This window comes from Protopterus annectens, chromosome 3.part0 (assembly GCF_019279795.1).
Source record: "Protopterus annectens isolate FY-2018-M chromosome 3.part0, PAN1.0, whole genome shotgun sequence".
Taxonomy (NCBI): domain Eukaryota; kingdom Metazoa; phylum Chordata; order Ceratodontiformes; family Protopteridae; genus Protopterus; species Protopterus annectens.
Genome location: NC_056731.1, coordinates 605,390,317 through 605,407,351, shown reverse-complemented (window position 1 = coordinate 605,407,351; position 17,035 = coordinate 605,390,317).

Here is a 17,035-nt window from a genome sequence, read left to right as displayed (position 1 = left end):
TGCTATCAAGGCCCTGTGTGATTCACTAGGACTATGGAACATCAGCCATAAGGGTTTCCACTCCATCAACTACAAGGTGGTGTGGAAACCACAGGATATAATATACAATGTGTCTGTGTGCCACTGAAGCAGTTGCCATAATTCTCACGTCTGTCACCTATCTAGCCTATACCAGCAACTTGCTGGGGGTGACTTCCCATAGGGACATCTAACTGGCAATGTCAGGTATGCCCTGAATCAATGGCTCATGATACTGATATTCACATCCCAGCACACAAATGAGCTCCAGTACTGTCTTATAGTACTGGTCATTATATAGCTGCTGGGTTTTCACCAGTGACTTTCCTAACTAGTCTGACCCCAGCATGCAGTGTCATTACTACCACATGGGTTATTAGCTTCAGGTCTCAGTGAACTATTTCATTTCTACTACTTTGCCTTTACACAACCATGCAAACATTTTTTCTGAATCCAGTATATTTTTTTTAACAGTTACAGAAACATCCAATACTAGAATATTTCCATGCCTGAGTCACTTAGAAATACTTATGTGGACTCAAGGGTAACAGTGGATATCAAAAAATTGAGACTTTTTTCTGTGAAGGATGTATATCAATGAAAAATATTAAATGTTTGCTATCAGATGTGAAAGTAAACTGTTCTTTCATATTTTCAGGCATATAATAAACTCAGTTTTGAATTACTGGGAACATCTTGTGGAAGTCCAGGCATGGCGGAAAAATTAAAATGCCAGTGAGATTTTCTTACATTTATGCATATTGTTTGCATATATTAAGATTTGTTTAATACTAATTATGAAAATAAGCAAAATGTTCATGTTTGGTATTGTTTTTCTGTAATTTATAGAAATGTGTAGGTCTTTTGCAAAAGGGTGAGGTGCGGTAAAAATTATATAAATCGTCTATGTAGGTGGTGCAACCCTGCAGATTATATGCCTTTGAATAAACCATATCATATAAACTACCCCCGGGATTCATGAAGCTCGGCGTAAGGCTGGTGTAAGGCCTGCGCCGGCGGTGCAGTGAATAGTCGGCGTAGTAGCGCCATATGCATAGTAATGAGTGCGCGCCGCAACCACAGACACGTGCATAGTGTACGTGAGCGAGCCCAAGTAGGATGCGTCCGGAGGCGTGGCTAAGCCGGCAGGCGATGAGCAACCTAAAGTGCTGACTGCCACAGTCCGCCCATAATAGTAATGTCACCAGCCAGGGCCCGTGCAGAATGAAACGCACGCAGACTATGCAACATAGTACCCGGCCCAACAAAAGGAGAAGCAAACACAACCCACGAAGCCCTAAGTGTACCCATCCAAGGAACAAAGGATACGTGTAACACCGTGTTCGTCCCGCAATGCACCGTCAGTGGACATACCCAGAGAAGGTGTACCGCAGCATGTCAGCGCGCCACACCGACATAGGAGTAGCGACTAAGGTTACCACCTGTCCCACTTTGCGAGGGGCAGTTCCTCTATGGGCAGTTGTGTCCCGATAAAAAATATTAAAAGCGGCAAATGTGCCAAGATTGTAGGACATAATTATATCCCGCATTTTATGTAATGGTCGCATAAAATAGTTATTTCCGTAACTAAAATACCTAAATGTCACAAGAAACAGAATAAGCAACCAAACTGCTACAAGAATAAGCTTACATTTAGGCAAACAAGTTAAGTTCTATGCTATGTACCGACCGTGGGTATGTGTCGGCCTGTAGAATCTGATGTGAGTCCCGAAAATGTCCCACCTTGGCTATTGGAAAAGGTGGCAACCCTAGTAGCGACATGGGCATGGTCACCAGGGTTACCAACTGTCCCACATTGCTATGGACAGTCCCTCATTTGACAGTTGTGTCCCGCCAAATATCGGAAAATGGCAAATGACCTGAGATTTCCGTGCAAAAATATTCCCTCAATATACCTGTAATAGTAGCATGAAACATATATTTTGTATATGAAACACATACATGGCATAAGAAACCAAATAAGTCCCCAAATGCTACGAGAATAAGCGTATATTATGGCAAAAATGTGAAGTTCTGTCATCTCTACTTGCTGTGGGTATGTGTTGTCCTGCAAAATCCGATGTTTCCACAAAAGATGTCCCACTATGGGCATTGGTAAAGGTGACAACCATAATGGTCACAAGCAGTAGTGAGAGCACACAGCCAGGTAGCCGTGTCGACATAACAACAGGAAGGAACCAAGATACCCTAAACACAGGCAAACATGTGCATAGCAACATGTACCACACCCAGCAACGTGTTTGTCTCATACACAGGACGGCGTATGTCTAAGCGTAATATCCAGAAGCAGAACCCATGCATGCAAATCTAATACACAATAGCCCCATTGTAGCATGTAAGTCCCACCCATGTACGACCGTGCACCCAACCCAGATAGCAGCCCTGTGCAGCTACACACCAACACACAATGGGCATACCTGAAATGTGGTAAGAAGTATTGTTGTAGGCAGTGCCACGCGGGCAAATATGTACCCCACATGTCACAAACACACCTCAGGTACAGATATGCAAATGGCTGCATGTGAATGTGTCAGCAGAATGTGTACATCCCACATGTGGTATGCACTCGTCCAAACCCTATAGGCTTGCACACGCCACGGTGCACATAACTGTACACATGTGGACAAGTCGGGATGTTGAACCACCGCACTGATGATTAGCTATGCAGACAAGTCAAACACATATAGCGGAACATGTGCCTACCAAACAGGACGTCCTAACAGGGTGCCACAGGCACAGAAGGGGAAGGTGGGACATCACATGTGGAGTGTAGCGTTTCCGGACGGCCAAACACCCACGGCCAAGGTAAAGGACGGAACAACGTGCATATGGCCGGATGGATGTTGTTAGAAAAATATATATAGAAACACATATGAAGTGCCAGTTTAGAAGCCAAATACTATATAATGCATTGAATTGTACCGTACAATATGGCAGTAGAAATGATCATGCATGTAATTGGTGAAGCCTAGCTGCAGTGTGATCGAACTCTGACCCTGGCAGTAACCAGTTCAGCAGGCTTATGTCTCTCAGCATCAATTATCTGCTGGGTTACAGAACAATAAATGTATGTACATGTATATCATCCTCCCTTCCACTGAGGAGGATGGCCTTGTGAGCTCTATCGAAGATAGAGTACAACTCCTTACCAGAGAGACAAAGGAACGTATTAAGAAATGAACTGACTATTATATCCGAACAGTCCAGGGTCCTTGAAACAGCAACAATTACAGAAGGACACTGTAATTGACCAGGTGCCTTGCAAGGCTGTGTTATTCTCATGGGAAAACATTTTAAAAGCATTACCTCAGCACCCTCGTATGAATAGAATATTGTGGACCATAGTGATGGAAATGCCCTGTGACTGACCACGTCAGTAAGGTGGGCAAAAGCTGATTGTAAACACTATATAAACAAATTGCTTCCTGTATAGAGTCAGACAAAACTCTCATACTTGGACTGTAAAGTTGTATGCCTGCCGGTGTACACCACTTAAACGTTGTGAACCTGAGCTTCCTGTGTTATTGACTGTCACTTAGAAAAGCCTACTGATTTCTACAGTCTGGTTTTAACAACTTATTTGACATTGTGGTCCTTCTTAGCCGGAATTCCCTTGGTAAGCTACAGGTCAGAGTGCATGGGTGGTTAGACATCTGTGCAGGAGAAGTTGCCTAAATGGTTCTTCTTGAGTGAAAAGACCTCCGACTGAATTGTTGTGTGTAAAGAGGCTGTCCACTGTCTGATCTGTGGCTGAAAAGCGGAAAACTGGATCCCAAGAAGAAAACGTGCAGTCATAAACGGGACGCTCAGGTAAGGAGAGTTTGCCTCTTTGTCTCTGTTGTAGATCAGGGACCAGGCTACATTGTGTTTCTGTTAACAGTTGTGATAGCAGGTTGAAGACCAATCCAAGTAGTTTTACATCTGGACATAGATCAGGGGAACACAGAGTAGAGTAAATAGTCATTGTAGACACTACAGTGGATACAGGGAAGGAGATACCACGTGGTACGCGAGAAGGGTTACGTAACAGTCATTTAGAGGACATGGGAGATTAGTGCACTAAGAGATCGTGAGATCCGCGTTTGACGGGTGATGTGAAGTATATGCAATTGCAGAGAGCACATAATGTGAGATATACTGCAAGATGGGGTAATAAATATGACATTGATGGTATATTAGACAAAATATCGTTAGTGAAACATTGGAACCACTTAAAATGTGACGCAGATGTTCTAGGGTCACCACCTGTCCCACTTTGCGAGGGACAGTCCTTCTTTGCCCAGTTGTGTCCTGCAAACAAACTGAACAAATGGCAAATGTCCTGATATCTTAGGACAAATATATTTCCTATATCTCCTTTAATAGTAGCATAAAACAGTTATTTTGTATCTGAAACACCAAAATATTATAATAAACAGAATAAGCAACGCAAATGCTACAAGAATAAGTTGCTATTCGGTCAAAAAGTAGATTGCTGTCCTCTGTACTGGCAGTGGGTATGTTTTGCCCTGCAAAATCCGACATTCCTAACACAAATGTCCCACTTTGTGCATTTGAAAAGGTGGCAACCCTAATATGTGCAGGCTAAAAAACAGCAACAATTGGGTATCCCTCAAGCACATAGGTGGATTGAGGTAGTGAACCGAAGGGAACAGAAGACTAAAAATGCGAAAGCATCATACGTCGACAAAGAAGATAATAATACAGTAGTAGCGACGCCCCCCCCCCCACCACCTCCGATACCACATCCAGGATATGAAGCAGGAGGGCAGGCTAGTCCGTCTTACGTCATCCTGTGGCAACAGAGGTATCACAACGACCAATTGTAAGAGAAGCTATTGAAACCACATCACAAACACGTAAGATACCTAGGAACACTCAAGTAAGAAGAGAGTCACTAGAACAGAGTGAGGATATCTGTCAATTAATTGAAGTACCGAACCCTCAGGCAGGACAGGAAGGCCAGGACCCAACTCCCTTAGTGTATAGACCGTGGACACCAGAAGATATCCGGAATGTCACAGAGGGAATTCCCCATCCACAAAGTAATCACTATTCACCATGCAATACCCCTGTATCTCCTGATAGAAAAGCAAAGGGGGAATGGCGGATGGTACAGGATTTACAAGCTGTAAATCAGGTAATAATACCTAGGGTACCGAAGGTGCGAGACCCACACACTATATTGAATGCTATGAACCCGCAACAGAAGTATCTTACCGTGGTACATATAAGCTATGCTTCCTTTTCAATACCTATACATCCAGATAGTCCGTATTGTTTTGCATTTACATTCAGGGTAACAGATACAGCCATACCCGGCTATCGCAGGATACTGTGAAAGTCCAACGATATTCGCACAGGAGATGGCTAGCAACATGCCGGTGTTTACTCCACCCGGGGGCAGTCAAGTTCTACTTTATGTGGATTATATCCTGCTTGCGTCCCCTACCCAGCAGCAATGTAGGGAAGATACAATAGCATTATTGAAATATTCAGCAGAACAGGGACATAAATTAAGCAAGCAGAAATTGCAACAACGGAGAATACAGGTCAAGTACCTGGGATATGTGGTATCCAAGGAGGGTAGAACATTAGATGACGATAGGAAGGCAGCAATTTCACAAGCACCCAAGCCAACTACTAATAAGGGAATGATGTCCTTCCTGGGCCGACTAACTGTTGTCGAAGCTGGTTACCAAACTATGCTTTTGAATCTGCTCTATTGTCTGCTTTAATCTGTAATACACCTATGGCAGCACAAGATATACTACACTGGATTCCAGTAGCAGAAACAGCTTTCTGCAGACTAAAACGATTGATAGCTTCAACATCTGTTTTAGGTCTCCCGAATAAGCATAACAGATGTTTCCAGACTGTAGATTGTAAGCAGGGATATATGACATCAGTCTTAACGCAACAGCATGGAAGTAAGCAACGCCCCATAGCTTACTACTCATCGCAGTTGGACCCAGTGGCATGGTCATTGCCACATTGTGTACAGGCAGTAGTTGCTGTAGCCATGGCAGTACAGGCCTCGGCATCAATGGTATTATCCCCCCCTCTCACTGTGAGAGTGCCTCATGCAGTTGCGATCATATTGCTGCAAGAGAAAATAGCATTCCTGACCCGTGCTAGACATCTTTCTTGTTTGACCATACCCCTGAGTCAACCTCATATGGTGATTGAACGTTGTACAACATTAAACCCATCAACGTCACGTCCGACACCTGTGTATGGCACACCACACAGGTGCCTACAGGAAATGGAGCAAATAACTTTACACATACAGGACATCACTCATATACCCTTAGATGATGCAGAGGTGACAGTTTATGTGTACGGATCATGTAGAAAGAGTCCTACAGGAAAGAAGCAAGTAGGTTATGCAGTAGTCATTGATAATGAGATTGTAGAAGCCCAACCCCTGCAGCATAACGTGTCTGCTCAAGCAGCAGAATTGATAGCTTTAACACGTGCTTGCACTCTAGCGAAAAACAGATGTGTGGACATTTATACCAATAGTCAGTATGCTGTCTCTACAGTGCATGTTTATGCGCAGCAGTGGAAGAATAGGGGAATGATAACATCCACTGGTAAACTGATTAAACATGCGCAATTGATCTTGAATTCATTAGATCCCATTCAGTTACCCACTAAAGTAGCTAATTGTAAATGTGCAGCTCATACAAAGCAACAGGATAAGATTAGGAAAGGTAAGGCACGAGCTGATGCAGCTGCAAAACCAGCAGCCTCACAGTCAGAAAGTGTCATTTTGAATGAGGATTGACAATCCTCAGAGATTCTAGATATAGCAATGTTAGAAACAATGTAAACATCAACTACAAAAGCAGAAAAGCAGACGTGGGTAAGACGAGGAGCAATCCTTGAAGACGGACTGTACATATCCACAGTGAGAAAGCCAATATTAACGTCTAAGTCATTCAGATATGCGGCTTTGGTGAGCCATGGGTAGAGCCATGTCTCAACAGGGGGGATGGTACAGTTGGTTAACAGAATATTCCTAACATACGGACTTAGGAACCACATACAAACATTATGAGCAGCGTGTCATATTTGCAGTAAACATCATGCACAGGGAGCATTTCAACCGAAGCGAGTGAGTTTTCCTACACCACCATATCCATTCCATACTATTTGTATGGAGTTTATACAGCTGAATAAATGTGAAGGGAAGAAATACTGTTTAGTGATTGTAGATATATTATCAAAATGGGTAGAAGCATTACCAACCAGGAATCCGGATGCAGCAACAGTGGCAAAGGTCCCAGTAAAACAAAGTATCCCTAGATCTGGCATACCGGAGAGAAGCTACAGTGACAATAGAACACATTATGTGAACCAGACAATCCAGCAACCTGGGGGATTATTTGGGATTTCCTTGAATAATCCTTGCATGTACAACCCACAGTCAGCATGACTGGTGGCGAGGTACAATGGGATCCCGGGAAATAAGTTGAGGAGGTTGATGAGTGACACCCAGACGAATTGGATTTGCTGTCTACCTCTAGCATTGCTGAGCATGACAACAGTTCCAAATGTAAAGGGTTTTACCCCCTTTGAAGTAGTATTTGGAATGGCATATTATGTGCCACAGTGGAAAGCTGTCATGCCTGCAGAGCTGGAGGTCGATGGCTCATTAGCAAGTTACATGAGAGGATTGTTAACCAATAACACTGTTTTGCAGTTAAACTCTTTTTCAGAAAAAGAGCAAGCGAAGCCGGACACAGAGCTGACTCCAGTATCCTGGGTGTGTTTGTCTGTTATCCAAAGAAGTAACTGGCTGAGTCCAACGTGGGAATGTCCGTACCAGGTACTGTTGTCAACGCCTACTGCAGTAAAGTTTGCGGAAAGGTCGTCCTGGGTTCACCTCACCCTTTTCAAACCTGTAAAGGATATCCAGTCTGATTTACATGTTGTAGCCGATATACCATAGACACAGAATCACCCGGGGCACAGTGTATAACAATACAAAGCAACCCCAAAGACATAGGTTTACTGTCCTACTGATCATACACCTATTAACCATGTTTGTGGTGACTTTACTTTTGCTGTGATCTTTCCTGCATATAACTACATAGATACAAATAGTGATACGTGATGAACTGGCCACAGATTGGCATCCAAACCTCAACACATACCTAGGCATGACGCGTGTGCATGTACAGACTATGAACATTTCAAATTGCTGTGTTTGTACTGCCATACCTACATCATATGGAGGACTACCGATGTATGTTGTCCCCTTGGGGATAGATGGAGACTTGTGAATATTTATCTTTTGATACAGGTTCTGTGAGATCACAGGACAAAGTGGCACTGTACTTTCCTGTTACACAAAAAGGAATTGTTTGTTTTCATAAACATGATACAGTCCAAGTTGGTGGGAGTAATTGTAACATAACTGTGTCTTACAATTATCATTTAACAGCCAAAGATTACAGTACTAGTTGTAGCACCATTCATGATTTGTATTTAAGCTTAATGAGAACAACGTGGAAAGATGTGCAGAAACATCCTGAATTGTATAAACAGTCGTCTGTTATAGACAGGAAAATGTTACATGCAGAGTTAACCCGCATCAGTAGTAAAGTAGAATATTGTTATTTTGTTTGTGGGAAAAAGCATATCAATGGTTACCTGAGAATTGGTCTGGCAGTTGTTTTTTGGGTTACCTGGCTCCAGCCATATGACATACTGCAGAATTGCCTCTGGGTACGAAACGAACTGTAAGAGATATAGCTCGAAGAACTGGGAACTCAGTCGAGAAACCTACTAATGCAGTGGTTGAAATGGAAGCTGTTTGGAAAAATCATCCTTCTGCAAGAGATAAATGAAAATTGACTCATATGGACCCGAGTGACAGTGTTATATCGTGGCCTGGAACAACCCCAGCTTATGGAGCAGTGAAATCAATCAGAGAACTGAGGAAGTTGTCAAAACCTCTCGGAGGAATGAGCAATGCGAATGTCCCCTCTCGAACTTGTGACTGATGAACTGAATGCAATGAGAACTGTTGTGTCACAAAATGTAATGGCTCACGACTGCACCCTGGCGTGCGAGTGTGCGTCTTGGCGCTTATCAAAGAAGACTGCTGTGTCTAAGTACCACATAATAAGCACAATATCAACCACCACCTAGAGGTAATCCAGCAGGTATCAGCCATAGCGGAACCAGGCCCAAACCCACTGACGAACTATTTCCAGAAACCATTTGGTGGATGGGGTTCACTCATAACTGAAATTCTTGATTGCCATTTGTGTTGTTCTGCTCATATTGTGGGCATGTGTCTGTTGCGGGATACTTTGTATGAAAGTATTAGTCAGGGACTCTGTTGACGTATCTGTAACCGAGACTATGTATCAAGACCTGTAGTGGGATTTGTTAATACCAAATGAAATCCTTTCTGAAATGTACAACAAATGACTTGCCTAGTTAAACGTTCTAGAGAGGAAGAGGCTAGGGAATAAAATAATGTTGTATACGTTTCTGGATAGAATAGAAGCAATCAAAGGAGGGAGAATGTTACAAAAATATATATTTAAACATATATGACGTGCTAGTTTAGAAGCAAATAGTGTATAATGCATATTATTCTATTTTAAAATATGGCAGTAGAACTTATCATGCATGTAACTGCCTGTAGTGTAGCTGCAGTGTGATCGAACCCTGACCCTGGCAGTAACCAGTGCAGCAGGCGTATGTGATTCAGCATTACTTATCTGCTGGGTTAGAGAATAATAAATGTATGTACAGGTATATCTTTCATCCTTCCACTGAGGAGGATGGCCTTGTGAGCTCTATCTAAGATAGAGTACAGCTGCTCACCAGAGAGACGAAGGAACCTAGTAGGCGATGAAATTACTATTGTACCCGAACAGGCTTAGAACCTTGACAGAGCAGTATTTACAGAAGGACAATCTAATTGACTATGTGCCTCGCAAGGCTGTGCTATTCTCATGGAAAAACATTTAATAAGCATTACCTTAGCACCGTTGTATGAATACAATATTGTGGACTATAGTGATGTAAATGCCCTGTGACTGACCACATCATTAAGGTGGGCAAAAGCTGATTGTAAACACAATACTCATACAGCTGTTTCTTGTATAGAGTCAGACAAAACTCTATACTTGTACTGCATAGTTATTTGCCTCCTGGTGCACACTATTAAAACGTTGTGAAACTGAGTTTCCTGTGTTATTGACTGTCATCTTGAAAAGAGTAATGAGTGTTACAGTTTGATTTAAACAACGTAATTGACAGATGTGTATGTTCTAGCATGGGAATAGGTCAAGCCAACCACCACAATCACCATGTGTACCACATACAAACAGCCAGTAACACAGTAACACGCAGTAGTAATGCATGAAGGCATACACGACTGTGGGAATAGCACAGGACATATGGCACGTGCCAAGTGCAGATGCGTGACACAAAACCCCAGGATGGGGCTCCCTGCAAAGAGGAACATGTGCCAACCACACCTCCCACAGATGTACTGGCAATGACAACACAAGCCAAACACAAAGAAACACTACCGTCCAACCCACGACTGCAACGGAGGCTGGTCAAACACCACTATGAAGCATGCACAAACAGGGACATGTGTAACCGTTGCCTTAACACCCCCCCATAGGCCAAAGAAGAATAGAATGGACATATGCATGTAATGTTGTGAAGGATGTGTGGTAGTCCTCAGTATCACAGTGGTAGGGACACAGATACACTGTAATCAACCGTGATGTATGTGCACTGTAGACAGCATACCTGCAGGTAATACAGAGGACAATCACGTGCCACAGAAATATACACATGAGAAAGAGGATAGGGGATAGACAAGTGTAAATGGGACAAACTATGTATATAGGTGCATAGGTCCATAGGTACAGGCTAGGCCATCTACCCAAGTTCAGCCATAACCCTACACCATAGTTAGGATTCCTTTGCCAACCTTCCTGTCCGGAGATAAAATGCTTATGATATTGCTGTACCTCTGTCAAGCAGTGATACTGATGTGATCCCTGGCCTATATCTGCAATCCCCCATCCAACGGACAACATACCCCCGAACAAGGCTAGCAAGGATCTCTGCCTCACATGTACTGTGATGTAGATCCACAGCATTGTGAGTGTCCGGTGATATGTGTCACTCCAACACATCCTATGAATGACCGTGTCAAGGTTCATGTCACCTGCCCTCGTGGTTCCGAGGGATGCACATACAGTAGTTGAAGCATAGACATGACATATGGGTTGACATGGCCTCGTATGTCAGGCACAGGTCAACACTGAACAACAGGTATGTGACTGAATGGGGCAGGGTCGACAAGTGGGGCGGCATTACACAAATCCATGACAGCCTACATCTGTATGACAATTAACCTATGAGGCCTTCCCAGCTGCTGTAGGTGTCGGGTCAGATACCCTCCGAATGGTGCAATGTAGTCAATCATAGGTGTAACACGTAATGAGTACAAGGAGACAATGACCTACCCTGATCTAGATGTGAATCCCTGCACAAACAGGTGGGCAATGTAGAAGTCCCACCGAACCATGATAGCAACGTGTGTGTGTTGAGCGAATGTTGACCAACAACCTCTGTCCCCTGATCCCTGGTAATCACCCCTGCGCTCAGTGGACTGCCACCCATATGCTGGACAGGGGTGACCTAGTACTCCTCGACAGGTATGATGTTGCATTACCTTGCATTTAGCTGTAGGCCATGTCCCTGACAGCAGATATGCATATCTGGGAGGCCCCTTTGAAGGATATCCGTGTCAGATGTCCGTCCCACTATTGCACCCGTTTTGCAGTCATCTACAAACAATGTCGCCCATAACACCCGTGTGTGTGCCTGTACTGTGGAAATGTAGATGTATAAGAGGAATGGACCCAAGGAAGAGCCCTGTGGGACACCGCCTGCGACAGGCAGTAGGTCTGACATGCTGCCAGCAACTATGACCGCGTGGGCCGTGTCACATAGCCAGTTTACAACCCATCCTGTGATGTACGTGTTCACATCCAAGCCGATGGGTTTATCAATGATACCTGAGGGGGGTAATGTGTTGAAGGCCTTTGCCAGGTTGAGGTAGGCTGTATGGACTGCAAGACCCCCATCAATGGCCTCGGTGACTGTCCTGAAAACGTCAACCATGCTTTAAACGCATGAACCACCCCTGACCAAGCCAAACCGTGTTGGATGCAAAGTATGCAGGTTCCCTATGCCTTCATCTACGAGCCGCAGTATGATCCCTTCCCATGTCTTTGCAGATAGGTCTCCTCATGGTAATGGGACAGTAATAACCAGGGTCAGTGGAGGCATTGGCCCTGTGACGTGGGACTACAGTCGCCGTGCGACACAACCCGGGTACGTTACCCAGGTGAGGCTACAAAGAAACAGCTGTCCTAACTGTGGGACTAATTCCTCAATGAGATCGTGGAGTACACAGTCGGGTCACCAGCTGGTCTCATGGATGCTATGTTCACTACCCTGGAGAGAGCATGTCCCACCCGTGCATCACAGAACATTTGGGGACCACAAACCGCTGGGACAGACATCTCTTCATGTGGGGGGGAGGGTGTGGAGATGTCCTCACCGAACTTGTCAGCCCGTATTTTGGCAATGTGTGTATGTTGAGTAAACTCCACATCATCGTGAACCCAGGCAGAGCATATGTGGGAGTGACCTCCCAGGTGTCCAGCATAGCAAATGAAGGCTGTATGATTGTCAGCCAGGTCCATGTAGATACATCTGTGGAACGTTCCCCGGACCATGTCATGACAACCTGTAGCTGTACACTATAATGACCAAGGGTGTCATACCTCACAAGGTGTCTGCTCTGCCTTGTAGTAGCCACCTCCTGTCGTTGCACAGTTGGGTAAGGGAATGCCTGATCTATGCAGTCCTGTAGGTACCGGTAGACGGCATATGTAAGTGATGCAGTGGCTGCAGTATTGTTGACCACTGGCTCAGGGTCCTTAAAGGAGACCACAGTAGTGTTCAGAATTGTGAATTCTGCCTTTGAGCAAGCCATGTATATGGTAACCGGCAACACCCACAGCAACGGATGTCAATAGTAGAAGCCATTGTACAAATAACATAGATTAACTTCGGCATGACAATATGTATTATCATACATGTATTGACACGTGTCCACTAATTACACTTGCAAATGGCCGGTAAGACCGGGCTAAAGTTCCCGTGATTTACCTAGTCTGGAGGTGTTGTTCCGACAATAAAGTGCCGATACTTCCCAACCGTGACCTCTGGGGATTAATTAAAGCGGTTGTTAACCTGCAACATTGGATGTACACCATTTGGTTCCGGTTTCTGAAAACATGGTTTCCGTAGCACTACACACTATGGGTAGTCAAGCAGACATCCGCGTTTGGTGAACACACAGCAGCAGTCAAACCCAGTGGCCACACGGACACAGTCCGACAAGCTCTACACTTTACATATGCACATTAGTGTCCATTGTAGGACCCAAAAATTTCCTGCACGGATTGCGTGCCAGCTTCCGTCATCACCCACGTGAACTCATTGTCGTGACCACATCACAGCTACACATATGCACCACAAGCGTGTTCAATGTTGATGATAGCTGTCCATGAAATGCAGCACATATGCACAGAAATCCACAGGGTACCGAGTCCATAGAAGTGCGTCCACATCACAGTCCCGCACACATGAAGGATGTGTAATGGGTAGTGTCGACTGTTGCAGTCAAGGGATCCTGGGTATGTAGAAACAGGGCTCGGCGTTGTTTTGCAGGTAAGCCTTTGTCCCGCCCCGTGGGAGGGATGTGTGCGTAGCACCTGCTTTACTCCCCACTAATAATGCAAAGCATCCACCGGAGAATGCTACATGCAGGTGTGAAATGTGTAGAGCCCTATACCAGTGTCCAGTAGGCAATTCTCATGGATGGACAAGCGTACGACCAAGATGGCACCCACAACTGCAAACCCGGGGGAATTACACAGCCGCGTTAAGGCATAACACAGGGAATATACATAGGGACTACAGCTGACATTCCCCATACATTGGACCGCCGTGCAAACACCGGTGTACACAGCACTCAATCTGCCAGCAACAAAATGGGGAGCACTCGCTACCATACAGCGGAACAGATGGGCGACCTGTGGAACACATACTAATGGCACACCCACAACGTCAACTAGGATATGTAAACTATGGCGTTCCCACCTATGAAGAAAACATGCTTCAATTAATACATAGGGGATCAACATGTTCAGGTGGTGTTATGTTGAAAATACAGTGACGGATATGTCCTATTGGGACGTCTGAGGTTTATTTGAAGCAGTTGCTAACCTGCATCTTTGGATATACACCAGTTATTCACAGTTCTAAAACACCTGGTTTACATAGCACCACGTAGAATGGGTAGTCAAACAGACATCCGCGATTGGGGAACATACAGCAGCAGTCAAAAGCACTGGCCAGTTGGACACAGTCCAGCAACATCTAACTTTACATATGCACATTGGTGTCCATTGAAGGACCCAAAAATACCTTCTCACAGAACCCACTCCATCCGTCTCCGAACAACAGACGATGCTATAGCCGTGACTACGGCACAGTTAGACATATACACCACCAGCGTGTTTAAGGTTGATGACAGGTGTCCATGAAATGCAGGACATATGAACAGAAATACCCAGATCGACGTGTCCATACATGTGCATCCACATCCCAGTCCCGCACGCATGAAGGATGTGTAATGGGTACTGTCGAGGGTTGCAGCCATGGGAGTTTGGGTATGCAGAAATGGGGCTCTGTGTTGTCTGTCAGATAATCCATTGTCCCGCCCCGTGGGAGGGATGTGGGCGTAGTGCCTGCCTTACTCCCTACCAATAATGCAAAGCATCCACCGGAGAATGCTATATGCAGGTGTGAAATGTGTACAGCCCTATACCAGTGTCCAGTAGGCAATTCACATGGATGGACAAGGGTACGAACAAGATGGCACCCATAACTGCAAACCCGGTGGAATTACTCCGCCGCAGTAAGGCATTACACAGGTAATACACATAGGGACTACACTTGACATTCCCCATACAAAACACACAGAGAACCAGCTGAGAAAGTCCAAAGCAAATATGATGTACTGTAGAAACAGTCAGTGACCACTCAGAGCCCACCAGGAATTAAATGCAGTCACCATAGTTTATTGAAGTGCTTTTCGTCTGTTTCATAAGCAGACTCCTTCAGAATACATACAATGCAGTTCAACTTACAACATTTAAAACCCTTAATTGGTCAGTAAATTAGATGTGCTAAGCATTAATTAAATGCCTTAAAGGCGAACAAGCTTACACTTTACTCGGGTTACAGATTCCACACAGTGAGTAAATTAGACATTGCTTCGAAATGTATATCCTTCATAGAAAAGTAATGATATATGTATAAATATGAAAGAAGAACCAACATAATGTTTTCCAAATGTCTGAGTGTATAAGCTACATATATATGTTCTAGGGATTGTGCCAATATATTAAAAGAACTACAGACACCTAGTAATATAAATGAACCATAATATATAGAGATAAACCTTATGATCATGACTAATGTAAAATATATCAATGAAATGTAAAGATTCAAAATGTGGTGAAGTAAATATTCATTTAGACGGTTAGTTAAATAAATTAATTCAGACATCCTTGTCAAAATACTAAAACAAGGCCAGCGAGGTGCTCTGCCTCACATGTACTGGGATGTTGTTCCACAGCATAGTGAGTGTCTGGGTGATGAATCTGTCCCACCAGCACGTTCTATTAATGACAGTGTCAAGGTGTACGTCACCTGCCCTTGTGGTTCTGAGGGATGTAGATTCTTTAGGTGAAGCATAGTCATCAAATCCAGGTTCGACATGGCCTTGTATGCCAGGCACAGGTCACCTCTGGGCAAGTGGTATGTGACTGAATAGAGCTGGAATCCTTTCAGTCGGTCAGCATAACACATATTCCTGATACCCTGCATCCGTTTGTCTATGAACTGTCGGGGCCTTTGCAGCTGCTGCAGGTGTCGGGTCAGATACATTCTGAATGGGGCATTGTACTCAATCATAGGTCTAATGAGTGATGAGTACAAGGGGACAATGACCTCCCCTGATCTAGATGTGAATCCCTTCATGATCAGGTGGGCAATGTAGAAGGTCCACCTAACCACGTTAGCAACGTGTGTGTCGAACGAACGGTTACCGACAACCCGGGTCCCCAGATCCCTGGTAACTCCCTCTGTGCTCAGTGGATTGCCACCTATATGGTAGCTAGGGGTAACCTTGTTCTTCCCGAAGGGTATGACTATGCATTTGCTGGCATTTAGCTGTAGGCCATGTCTCTGGCACCAGTTATCCATATTTGTGAGGCCCTTCTGAAGGATATCTGTGTCAGATGTGTGTCCGACTATGGCACCCAGTTTGCAGTCATCTGCAAACATTGTCAGCCATAACCCCCCTGTGTTTGCTAGTACTTTGGAAATGTAGATGCCGAAAAATAGTGGACCCAGGACTGGGCCCATGGGACAACACCTGTGACCGGCTGTGAGTATGACATGGCGCCAGCAACTATGACCGTGTGGGTTCTGTCACTTAGCCAGTTTGCAACCCATCTGGCGATGTATGTATTTACATTCAAGCTGACGGGTGTATCAATGATACCTGAGTGGGGGATTGTGTCGAAGGCCTTTGCCAGGTCGAGGTAGGCTGTATGGACTGCTTTACCCTCATCAATGGCCTTGGTGACTGATCCTAACAAGTCAGACACGTTTAAAAGGCAGGATCTGCATTTGACCAAGCCAAACTGGGTTGGATCCAAAGTATGCAAGTCCTCGATGTCTTTATGTATAAGTTCCATTATGATCCTTCTCCATGGCTTTGCAGATAAGGCTTGTCAAGGTAATGGGATGATAATTACCAGGGTCAGTGGAGGCACCATCCTTGTGAAGTGGGAAA